Genomic DNA, 12,500 nt, shown 5'->3' on the forward strand with positions numbered 1-12,500 from the left:
CAGATACTCAGGTGTTCAGGTGTGTGTGATTTGACACATGGACACAGTGTGAGTTTATTACACACTCGTTTGACAGCTTCAGCTTCCACAGAGAGAGAAGATCACATCATCTCTGTGTCTGCTGAAGCTCTGAATAACACAACACACAAATCGAGCAGCTCCTTCTTCTGAACGCAACAGAGAAGCGGATCAACCGCCAACCGAGACGGGTTTAATTTGGGGATTAATGTTGATAAATTAAGATTAAAATATAAAATCCATCAGCTTTAATGGTAAACATTGAGACGTAGTTTTCTGCAAATGTATGAACGTATAAAACGGGTTCGTGTCTCAGTTTTACATCAAAGTTTGTTATAGGTTGAAATCCTCATTAATGTTTCTGTATTTATTATTTATTTATTATTATTTTTATTTTACAAGCATGTGGTCAGTTCACTAATCAGACCAGAACACAATCAACCCCAGAAGCTAAATAGAAAAAATGTTAGTAAATGTTTCTCTCTCTCTCTGTCTCTCTCTCTCTCTGTCTCTCTCTCTCTCTGTCTCTCTCTCTCTCTCTCTCTCTCTCTCTCTGTGTCTCTCTCTCCCTCTCCTTCTCTCTCTCTCTCTCTCTCTCTCTCTCTCTCTGTCTCTCCCTCTCTCCTCTCTCTGTCTCTCTTTTTTTCTCTCTCTCTCCCCCTCTCTGTCTCTCTCCTTCTCTGTCTCTCTTTCTCGCTCTCTGTCTCTCCCTTTCTTTTCTTTCTCTCTCTCTCCCCCTCTCTGTCTCTCTCCTTCTCTGTCTCTCTCTTTCTCTCTCTCGGTCTGTCTCTCTCACTCTCTCTCTGTGTCTCTCTCTCTTTTTTCTCTCTCTCTCCCTCTCCTTCTCTCTCTCTCTCTCTCTCTCTCTCTCTCTCTCTCTCTGTCTCTCCCTCTCCTCTCTCACTCTCTCTCTGTGTCTCTCTCACTTTTTTCTCTCTCTCTCCTTCTCTGTCTCTCTCTCTCTCTGTCTGTCTCTCTCTCTCTCTCTCTCTCTCTCTCTCTCTCACTGCTGATACACTGACATCAGTTATTAACCCCTGTTATGGACCCGACCTGGATCTCTAACAGAACCGTCACCTGAGCTAAAGGTTATCACAGAAAATCCTCCACACAAACGCGAGGGCAAATCTTAAGGTAAACCGAACTTGTACCGTTGCATAATGACACTCCTGTTTGTCTCTCCTGTTTTTATCCATTCCAAACTCTGGCCTCTTTTTCTCCATCCTCAGGCCAGGACAGGTTGAATTTACACTGACATTAAAATATGACAAGGTCATCATCTCATACACTCACAGCCCGACACATGATTTATGGAGCCCTGCTGGTGCTCCTCTCTTTTAACAATACATGTATTCCCTCTGTGCTCACGCTCCTTTCAGCTCAGCCATGCAAACGTGAGCTCGTTTCTTCTTTCACTCGGGGACGGGATGTCATTGTGTGTGTGTGTGTGTGTGTGTGTGTGTGTGTGTTAGTGGCTTGAAGACTGTAGGAACCTTTTTGGACTGTAAAACCCTTCCTCGGGTCTCACTCACGTCAGAACTCAAGGGTCAAAAGATTTGTTATTTTCTCAACAAAAAGTTCAACAACACGTTATAACGCTGGTGGCCGAACAAAGCATAAGTGGCCTCGATGCAGCCGAACCGACGCCGTCTGTCTGTCTGTGTTAGCGCACGCTAACCTTAGCAGATCTAAACTAGCAGTTCAAGAATATCTAGCAGAAATTGAAAATTGGATAATTAAAGCACATGAAACGTAGCAAATGATGCGTCCTATCACAATATGTAAGAGCGGCCTTGGCCGTTTCATCCGAAGAAAAACCAAATGGTAAAGATTTTCTGGCCAGCTTCCAGTTTCTAAGTCATTACACCAAACCAGCAGCGCTGAACAAATCTAACAGTCTGTTGTCTGTCACACACTCCCACACACACTCGCTCCTGGCAGGATGACTGCATCTGTTCTGTGTTCATGTGAAAAGGCCTTGAGAAAACAAATACTGCAGTCACCAGAGCGAGGTCACAGCGAGTGCTGACCAAACCTAAGACACCGGGGGACGTCCCTGATGTCCCTCCATGAATTTCTTTATGTTCTGCCATCGCTCTCCATCTCTGTGCTAATAAGAGATGCAGAGAAGCTAGTACAAGTACATTCTGTCTATACTGGCACTACTACTGCGAGTCTGTCGTTCTTTCGGTGTGTTTTAGACGTGTGTTTTTCCCTCTGTCGATGATCTTACACTGGATTTTAGTGTCGAAGAGAAATCTGAGCTGCTTTTTAGACGAACGAACGCTCAGAGCTTCTCAGAGAGCAGAAATGGGTTCGATATCAACGTTTACTCTGAAGATACAAACATCTGTGTGGAGAAAATTATTAACGTTTTTGTTTATTTCTGATCTTTTCTATGAATCTATCACCTGTAGTGTTGTAGAGAAAAACAGAAATAGTGATGAAACTCTACACATTCTTAAAGTCCCGAGTGTCTACTTTCATACGAGCTTCATATTAGCACCACCGTGGAGCGAGACGTGAGGAAGACGTTCGGCCATCGACGCGGACACGAGACAAATAGGAGAAATAGAGTTCACGTCAGGGACTTGATTTAAATGGAGCGTACTAGCTCGCTAGATTATTTAGCTTGACTTGGTGTTTCACATGAAGCTGTAAGTAAGTGATTGTACAGAAAATATACAGGGTTAAAATCATCAACAGTCTAGACGCTTCTTTGTGCTAATAAAGTTAATATGATACGAGTTTGCAGTTTAAATGTTTGCCCTTAGTTAATCATTAAATCCGTCCAGGTCCTGGTTATTTCATGTTGCATGTTCATTAGCATCAGAAAGCTACATTAGTCTTATGTCGTATTGGATGTATGATATGGAGCACGCGCGAGTAATTTTAGCATCAACCGGATTCCTGATAACAGATTTAGCATTGATTTATTCACTAGGTCTTAAATGAAATGGATTGAAATAAGGAGGACGATTACAAAGGAATAATATTACATCTCTGTAAATCTTTAAATGTGCTGTTTGTTTTCATAATCATCCAAATTCGAAAGCGATCGACTCGACCATTGGTATGAGCGAGAGTCTGGAAACCTCCACATCTCTTCTGTGCTGTTTGCTAATACAGCTAGCGTTTGAGGGTGTGTGTGTGTGTGTGTGTGTAATTGAGGTGTGTGGTGGCCATGGCCGACGGCCAGCGTTTGGTCGACACTGCGAACGTTCCAGTGGCTTCCGGCCAGTGTGTTGATTCACTGCTGCCATTTTCATTGGAACCATCTTAATTTTTCTTCCTCGTCCCCTCCCCCCACCCACCCACCCTGGACTTTTATGTAATTCTGTTGTTGGTTGACTGACCAAATTGAAACGTCCTCGTAAACCTGGCTGTTCCTCTATCTCTCAAATCGCCGCTCGGACTCTAAATGAGGTCCTTTTACGGCCTCGATTCCTGTTCGATTTTGCTTTATGGTACGCTGAGAAATGTGATTTTGTCTCATTCCTGCTAAGGCTAATCGAACCCGATGGGGACTTTGTGATCAGAAAGAGACGTCGCTTCTTGCTGGAACGTGGTTGTGAGTGTCGATAAAAGGGAGAGTTATGGAGGAGTGAAAGGACAGGACTGGCCAAGTGGATGGATTCGTGTGTTAATGCTCGAGTGCGCTGGGGGAGTAATGAGGTGTAGCGTATCAGGCTTAGCGCCTAATGGGCTGTGAAGTCATTAGTGCACCGCCTTTCTCACTTTCCTCCTCTGTTTCTATCCTGTTTCCCCACTTTCGCCTTTTCTTATTTTTAGGATTTTGTATCTTTGCGATTTCCGCAAGGATCCTTCGGATAGTTGATGCTTGTAGCTTTAAAAGCGCTTCTACATGGAACCTTGATCAACAGCTCCTGTCTACTTCAGATGTCCGTGAACATTCCTGCTCACCATTACTTTTTTTTTTTTCCTGGTAGAACCTGGCTAGCAAACTAACTACAGAACTACCACAAATTAAAGGTTCCTCAGACAACCATGAGCCAAAAAGACTTTCTTATTGACATTCCTATCAAAGAAAATCCAAATCCTTTGAACCTCTCTGGTTCCTGATGAGGAAGGAATGAATGCTAGAACCTGTTTCTATTTCTTAAGATCCGAATGAATTGATAGACTTCAAGGACGGAATTCATGCGGAGCAGTTTCCTGATTAGTAGTGGATGTCGTAGCTCAGAAGCAAAGGCATGTTATTACAGATTGTAAGCTTGTGAGTTCAAACCCATGTTCTCCCCGTGCCTCGGGGGTTTCCTCCGGGTACTCCGGTTTCTTCCCCCGGTCCAAAGACATGCATGGTAGGTTGATTGGCCTCTCTGGAAAATTGTCCGTAGTGTGTGAGTGTGTTTGTGAGTGAATGAGAGTGTGTGTGTGCCCTGTGATTGGTTAGCACTCCGTCCAGAGTGTATCCTGCCTCGATGCCCGATGACGCCTGAGATAGGCACAGGCTCCCCGTGATCCGAGAAGTTCGGATAAGCGGTAGAAAATGAGTGAGTTCAAACCCCAGGTCCACCAAGCTGCCAATGCTTGGTCCTTGAGCAAGCCCCTTAATGTTCAGTTGTACAAAATGAGGTAGAAATATGTATTGCTCTGAATAATGGCATCTGACAAACGCTGCAAATGTAAATAAGGCATGTTGTCCATTCCTCAAACACGGTTGAGGAGGAGTGGAGATCGTGCATTCTCCATGGCAGATCCTGTGTTATGGAACGGGCTACCATTGTCTTTGAAAACTTTCCTTTTTTTACAAAGCCTTTGCTATATGATTAGTATGTTTTCCTGAGTTACTGTGTATGGTATTTTTGCACTTTTATTATGATGTTAGTTTGATATGTTTTATGATTATACTTTTTATGACTTACATAATGTTTGTACCGTGTAAAACACTTTGGTCCATTGTTATGGTGTTGAAAGTGCTATACAAATACATTTTGATTGATTGATTAATTGATTGATTGATGTTAAAAGTTACTCAAAATGAAGCCATCGCATGGCCAGAGTACCTCAATTTAAATACACAGATATATTATGATATTATTTAGTTAAACGTACCTCAGACTGAGACACAAATGGATATGAAACAAATGAACTCTGTGGTGCTAATCTAAGTGCTTAGACTTAGCCCTAACCCTAACCCTAACCTTAGTCCTAAACCTAACCCTAACCTAAAAGTTACTCAAAACGAAGCCATCGCATGGCCAGAGTACTTCAGTAGAAATACACAGATATATGAATGGTATTATTTAATTAAACGTACCTCAGACTGAGATACAAATGGATATGAAACAAATGCACTCTGTGGTGCTAATCTAAGTGCTTAGACTAAGCCCTAACCCTAGCCCTAACCTTAACCCTAAACCTAACCCTAACCTAAAAGGTACTCTAAACGAATTACTCTCAATTGAAATACACAGATATATTATGATATATGAATGATATCAGTTAAGTAAACGTACCTCAGCCTGAGATACGAACGGATACGAAACAAATGAACTCTGTGGCGATAATCTAAGCGCTTAGACTTTTAACATACTGTATATTTCCTAGAAATCGTGCTTTTTTTGGTCCATTTCAGGCTCCGTGCCTCTGTAACCGTCACTCTGTAACCTGCACACCCACTTTCTCTTAACCACACTAGCATTGTGGGTGTTGAAGCAAAGAGGAAGCACAGCCACTCGTGAGTGAGGTAACTTGAGATGCATTAATCATGCGTGTCTGTAATTGTGGTGTGAAAACTTTGACTAGCTGCGAGCACAGAAAGCATTGTTATTCATTGTGTTTTAAAGACAAATCCGACGCCTCCGACGGACGGCTTGTCAGACCGGTCGAGGTTAATCAGCAATGACAAACTTTTGCTTCGCAGGAAGACTTGCTTTGCAGAAAAAAAGGGATTTTTTTTGCTATGAGTTAAGATATGAGTGTGAAATATTATCAGATGACAAAGAACGAGATAGAAAGGCACCAATTCCTCTGTTCATCCTACCTCACATATGTTAATTTCATGACTCAAAGTTCAGCATGTGATTTCTTCGGTACATTTCTGCAGAAGAACGAGGGTAGATCACCATTTTGTGTGAAGTCTAAATGATCTTACCACTCGGGTACTTTGCTGGACAGACTGTATTTTTTTTTCATAACCTCCACGGATAAATTGCGCGGGTCTCTTGACGAGTAATATTCCAAATGATTGTCCCACTTATTTACTTTAGATCAAAACCGGAGTTTTAAATCGAGGACTCGAGAGTATTAAACAAAACGAAAAGCTTTATGAGTCTACGCTTTACTATATGATCGGTTGATTTGAGTTCCTTGATGATGGAGGGGGAAGTTGTCGGTAGTCCCTCATGACTACACAGCCCTACTGTTTTCCTCTTTTACTTTCATTCTGCACTAGTTATTCCTGCTACGGCACCGACGATAACAATCTCAGCTCATAGTAAGCAGCTTTTTATTTCTGAGAGTCAAACTAACTGAATCTCTGACCTACAAACTCAAACCCTTGCCATTATGAAGCTTACGTACTCCTGCTCCCATCCTTTTGATCTGCGAGATCCTGATCCTATCTAGATTCCGATGTCATCCTGAAACCCACAAGCTTCTGCTATTGCCCAGATCCTACTTCTGGATCATGACATCTTCAACCTCCCACTCCTTCATTTCTGAAGCTTACTGGGTCCTATCATCATGAGATTTAAGAAAATAAATCTTTACGTATTTGTGACATATACATAACAGCACAGGGATTTTTTTTTACTTTGCATATCCCAGCTCGAAGGGTCAGCCATGATACAGCACCAATGGAGCAAAGAGGGTCAAAGGCTTTGCTTAAGGGACTAACAATGGCAGTTTGGCAGTGTTTGGGTAATATTCTGGGTATTACAAGGCCCTTACCAGTCCCTACCCCTTCCATCCTGAAGCCTACACAGTCCTAATCCTGAGGAACTACAATATCCTTGATCCTATTCCTGTTATCCTGATTTCTCGGGTGCGTAACTTCCTACTTCAGAAACTTTGAGACTCACAATCTCCTACTCTTTCCATCATGAGCCCCATAACTTCCTACAGCTTCCAACTTGGGCCTATAAGACATACCCTGGCTACCCTGAAGCCCACAACCTCCTGGTACCACACGTACATATCATTTTTTGAATGTGAGAATCTCCCGCTCCCATTTTACTGCTAATAGCTGACTCTGTCTCTGACTCTATTCAGCAAAGGACTGTTTTACTGACTTCATTACCGCGTGTCACTTTTCATTTATAGGTTTTTAACCACGTGAAACAAAAATAACCGATTTCCCACTGATGCTTAGAAGACAGAAGACTCCCACTGTCGTACTCTCAGACCCTTATAGTATTTCTTTCTCCTTTGTGCCATTTTAGGGAGTTTCTCTTTGCCACGATTCCCTCTGGTTCACTTGCTTTGGGAGGGTTAGGGGAGGCACTGATATCTTTAAAGTTCCTTTGAGACAATCCGTGTTGTAAAAAGTGCTATAAAATGTGTTCTATTAAACGCTATGACATTATGGTAAACGTTTGACCTTGTGCCGTTTTTTGAGCATCTTACGGTACGTCCGTCCGCCGTTCGGAGTGTGATTCAAACGATTCCTGAATGTATCTGAAAGCCGTGTGACTTATTTTAGTTTGCAGACAGTGGTTTTAGTATGTATTTTAGAGTCCATATGCTAGGCGAGGTACAAAGCACAGCTGCCTGCAGGACCACGGCGTCCGACAGCTCTCATTAAACTATCGACATTTTAATACTTCCTACTGCTCTTAAGATCTCGGTGTGCGCACCCCCTCAGGCCTTCCAAGCTTTTAATGGGTTCTTTCTTACACAAGCCAAGGATTAACCCATCTCCTGCTCTAGCCACGTCCCCAGTGCACTTAACCTGCTCTTTGTCCAAAGACTCTGAAACACCACGGCTATACAGTATGCTTTACTATCGATCGCAGAAGAGGACCGAATCCATATCATCCGGGGTTTGGGTCACTTCTACTTATACGCTATTCTCCCAGAGACCTGTTATTTAATCAAGCTTTTAAACAAATATTTAAGGAAGCTCATCAAAGTTTTAAGCTCTAGATGAAATTTTAGCAAAGTAGCAACAGCTTTGTTCTAAAAGACTGTAGGCTTCAGAGTATGTTTTATGTATGTGAGAACAAAAAAAAAAAAAAGACACGAGCGACGTCAGGTTCAGACGATATGACCTCAACTTTCCAACCAGTTAGTCACTCCTGTAAGGCTCTTGACTTTTTGATAAAAGTGGACTTTTATTTACAACCTCCTATGTTTCTCTCTCTCTCTTTCTTTTACTTATTTCCTCACACCCACACATTTTCCTCCAGAGACCTCACTTTTTCTACACTTTCAAGCCGCCCAGCTCACCCTTGATCTTTCTCACTGATACCACATACAATGGAGGGGTAGAGAGGTTATACATAGTAACTGGTCTAATTTACAGGAAACCGCTATCAGCATTTCCGCAACAGGTCAATAGAGTGAGAGTGAACCTGCACCCGTTAAAAGAGAGACCTTTAACTTGAAAAGTGGGAAACTTTCAGTTAGATGAAAAGGGTACATAATATTTACATGAATGTTTAAAGGGTACGTGCTAACTGTTTATACAGTAACCGTGTGCGTGCGACAGCCTGGGAAAATGCTTCTCATGCTACAGATTTCACACTGTCAGAAAGGCCTTTATTGCCAAGTATGTTTTCACGTACGCGGAATTTGTTCTAGTACAGAAGCTCCACAGTGTGAACAGAATGGCATCGATAGGACATGAACACATATATAATAAAGGCAGTTGTATGTACAGAGGATAATAAAGGCAGTTATGTGCAGTGGATAATAAAAGCAGTTATGTACAGTAAATAATAAAGGCAATTATATTCAGGGAATAATGAAGGCAGTTATGTACAGTGGATAATAAAGGCAGTTATGTACAGTGAATAATAAAGGCAGTTATGTACAGTGGATAATAAAGGCAGTTGTATGTACAGTGGATAATAAAGGCAGTTATGTGCAATGGATAATAAAGGCAGTTATGTACAGGGAATAATAAAGGCAATTATATACACGGAATAATAAAGGCAGTTATGTACAGTGGATAATAAAGGCAGTTGTATGTACAGTGCATAATAAAGGCAGTTATGTACAGTGGATAATAAAGGCAGTTGTATGTACAGTGAATAATAAAGGCAGTTATGTACAGTGGATAATAAAGGCAGTTGTATGTACAGTGGATAATAAAGGCAGTTATGTGCAGTGTATAATAAAGGCAGTTATGTACAGGGAATAATAAAGGCAATTATATACAGGGAATAATGAAGGCAGTTATGTACAGTGGATAATAAAGGCAGTTGTATGTACAGTGAATAATAAAGGCAGTTGTATGTACAGTGAATAATAAAGGCAGTTGTATGTACAGTGAATAATAAAGGCAGTTGTATGTACAGTGAATAATAAAGGCAATTGTATGTACAGTGAATAATAAAGGCAGTTGTATGTACAGTGGATAATAAAGGCAGTTGTATGTACAGTGGATAATAAAGGCAGTTGTATGTACAGTGGATAATAAAGGCAGTTGTATGTACAGTGGATAATAAAGGCAGTTGTATGTACAGTGAATAATAAAGGCAGTTGTATGTTTGTCTGCTATACAAGGTTCGAAAAACTAGTTCCATTAGTTTAACAGATCACCGCCAATATTGCAACAGAGAATTTCTTAATATTGAGGTATCAAAGTATGTAATAGGAATAAATAAATAAATAAATAAATAAATAAATAAATAAATAAATAAATAAATAAATAAATAAAAGCAGATGGTGGTTTGGCATCTGAAATTCCATGCATAATTTTAACTTGGTGTAATTTTGACAATAAATAACTGAGATAATAATCGTATGTATTTTCTTTATTATTCTTAAATATACGTACATGTTTATAGCATTTGGCAGAAATGCTGAAATCCAAAGTAACTTACTTTTATATTGCATTTATTTTTTATATATACAGCTGAGCAATTGAGGGTTAAGGGCCTAGCTCAGGGGCCCAACCATAGCATCCTTATGGACTTGGGATTCAAATTCACAACCTGATTGATAGTCCAACACCTTACACACTAAGCTGGGTCAATATGTAAATACGTCCTTTAATCGTTCGTGGAAATTGCTAAACAACGAGATGAGGCAAAATATTTTCCTTCTAAATAATGTTAGTATAAATCTTTTATCCCATCTGAACCTCTTTCTCTTTAAGAGCGTCTTCGATCCCGTGGGGTTTTCTCAGGGATCACTCCCGTGTAATTTGATCAATGCTCACATTTGACTGTTTAACTTTTAATATGAAAAGATTAAAGGTACCCCAAAGGATTAGTCATTAATTTCCGACTAAGGTGGTGTGTGTGGTCAGTAGCCATGAAAGGATTAGAAAAAGTAATTAGCTGGAATTTGAATAATTGGTAACAGGGAAAGTCTATTACAGGAAGGAGGTTTCAAGGTTTTACCTATCGTTTTATTTTATCTCCAGGTTCCTACAATTAAAGCTTAATACCCTGCAGCTAGGCTTCCTGGATATGGGCTTGGTCGATTCATAAAATATTCTGTGTGTGGAACGCGGTTTTAATGACAGAAGCAACAAGTGCTCTGTATTAAGAAGAAAAATATTTTTCATTTGTATCCTAGCAGTGTGTGAGTTCATGCTGTGCGCTGTTCCTCACCGGAGTCTGCTGGCTGAAATACGGACATGATGTTACTGATTAAATCCAGGAATTGAGCAGCGCGACATGGAGTGTGAGAACACATGGCATAACTCTTACTATTAATCAATCACACAACATTTTATTTTCTTCTGTTTAGGTTTAAACACCGGCCATGAAAAACACTTCAGCTAATAAGCTCGCTCTTTCTAATATGTTAAATTCAATATATTGCTAGCTTGGGGGCACACGGTGGCGTAGCGGTTAGCATGTTCGCCTCACACCTCCAGCGTTGTGGGTTCGATTCCTGCCTCCGCCTTGTGTGTGTGGAGTTTGCATGTTCTCCCCCGTAGCCTTGGGGATTTCCTCCGGGTACTCCGGTTTCCTCCCCCGGTCCAAAGACATGCATGGTAGGTTGATTGGCATCTCTGGAAAATTGTCCGTAGTGTATGAGAGTGTGTGTGCCCTGTGATGGGTTGGCACTCCGTCCAGGGTGTATCCTGCCTCGACGCCCGATGACGCCTGAGATAGGCACAGGCTCCCCGTGACCCGAGGTAGTTCGGATAAGCGGTAGAAGATGAATGAATGAATGATATTGCTAGCTATAAAACTTAGCTCGGATGCTCGGTTGGAGAAGGGCATAAAGGGCAGAAGCGCCACCGGTTGCTTTTATTTTGTCAGAATTCCTGGTTGTCGATAAAAAGTAAGCGGCTAATGTACTAATCAGCAAAAAAAAAAAAAAACATGCAAGAAAAGAGCGGTTGTTTTCACTCACTTAGCGTTATCTGTTGACATTTTTTCTCAGTTAGCTAGCAAGGTTGTTTGCTGCATTTGGGTAACGATGAAATTCTCCTGCTGATGAGTTTTATGTGTTAATTGTTGTCCGATCTTTAGATCGATATCAGAGCATTTTTATAAATATGATTAAATAAGAATCAAACCGATGATACTAACGTCATATTATCGATATCGTCCCTCACGCGGATACATACATAGCCAAGGTGCTTAGACTGAATTGTACAGCAGGGCATTAAAGTCACTCAGGACACTTATGAATCATGCTCACCTCCTGCATGACCCTCGCTAGCAGCGATCGGGGACAATTTATATTCACAAAAAATGAAAACGCTTCCCGTAAACGAAGAAGTTAGCCGATACGTTTTGGTATGAAAGCTAAGCATTTAACAGGCAGAAAGGCGCTCGAGTCGCTCTCAGGCTCAGACGCGAGCACATTTGAATATCTGACAGGCAGGAAGTGAGCCATTAAAACGTCCACAGCACGTTTCAGGAATGAAATGGGGAGATTATAAAAAGAAAAAAAAAAGAAAGAGGGAAATTCCCCAAGGTAATCAATATGAATGTGAATTAGCTCAGGCTTTAAAGGAGGAACCTGCGGTGAATGTGTTCGTGTAGAAACGGTAACGTGGTGTAACGAAACAGAAGACGCAACAACACAAGAGCAAAACTGGAAACACAACAGAAACACACACACACACACACACACACACACACACACACACACACACACACACACACACACAGAAATTAAAACACATAAACAGTGCAATAAAAATATACTGAAACACATAAACAGACCACAAACACAACAGCAAAAAAAAAAAAAAAAAGTTCAGTACAAGTAAAAAAACACAACAGTGAAAGCAAAAAAATCATTCAATAATAATAAGTAATACAAAAATAAATAATAAAAATAGAACAGATCAGGAAACAAAAATCATGACACAAAAACTAAAG

Source organism: Tachysurus fulvidraco, chromosome 13 (genome assembly GCF_022655615.1).
Source record: "Tachysurus fulvidraco isolate hzauxx_2018 chromosome 13, HZAU_PFXX_2.0, whole genome shotgun sequence".
In the NCBI taxonomy this organism is placed as follows: Eukaryota; Metazoa; Chordata; class Actinopteri; order Siluriformes; family Bagridae; genus Tachysurus; species Tachysurus fulvidraco.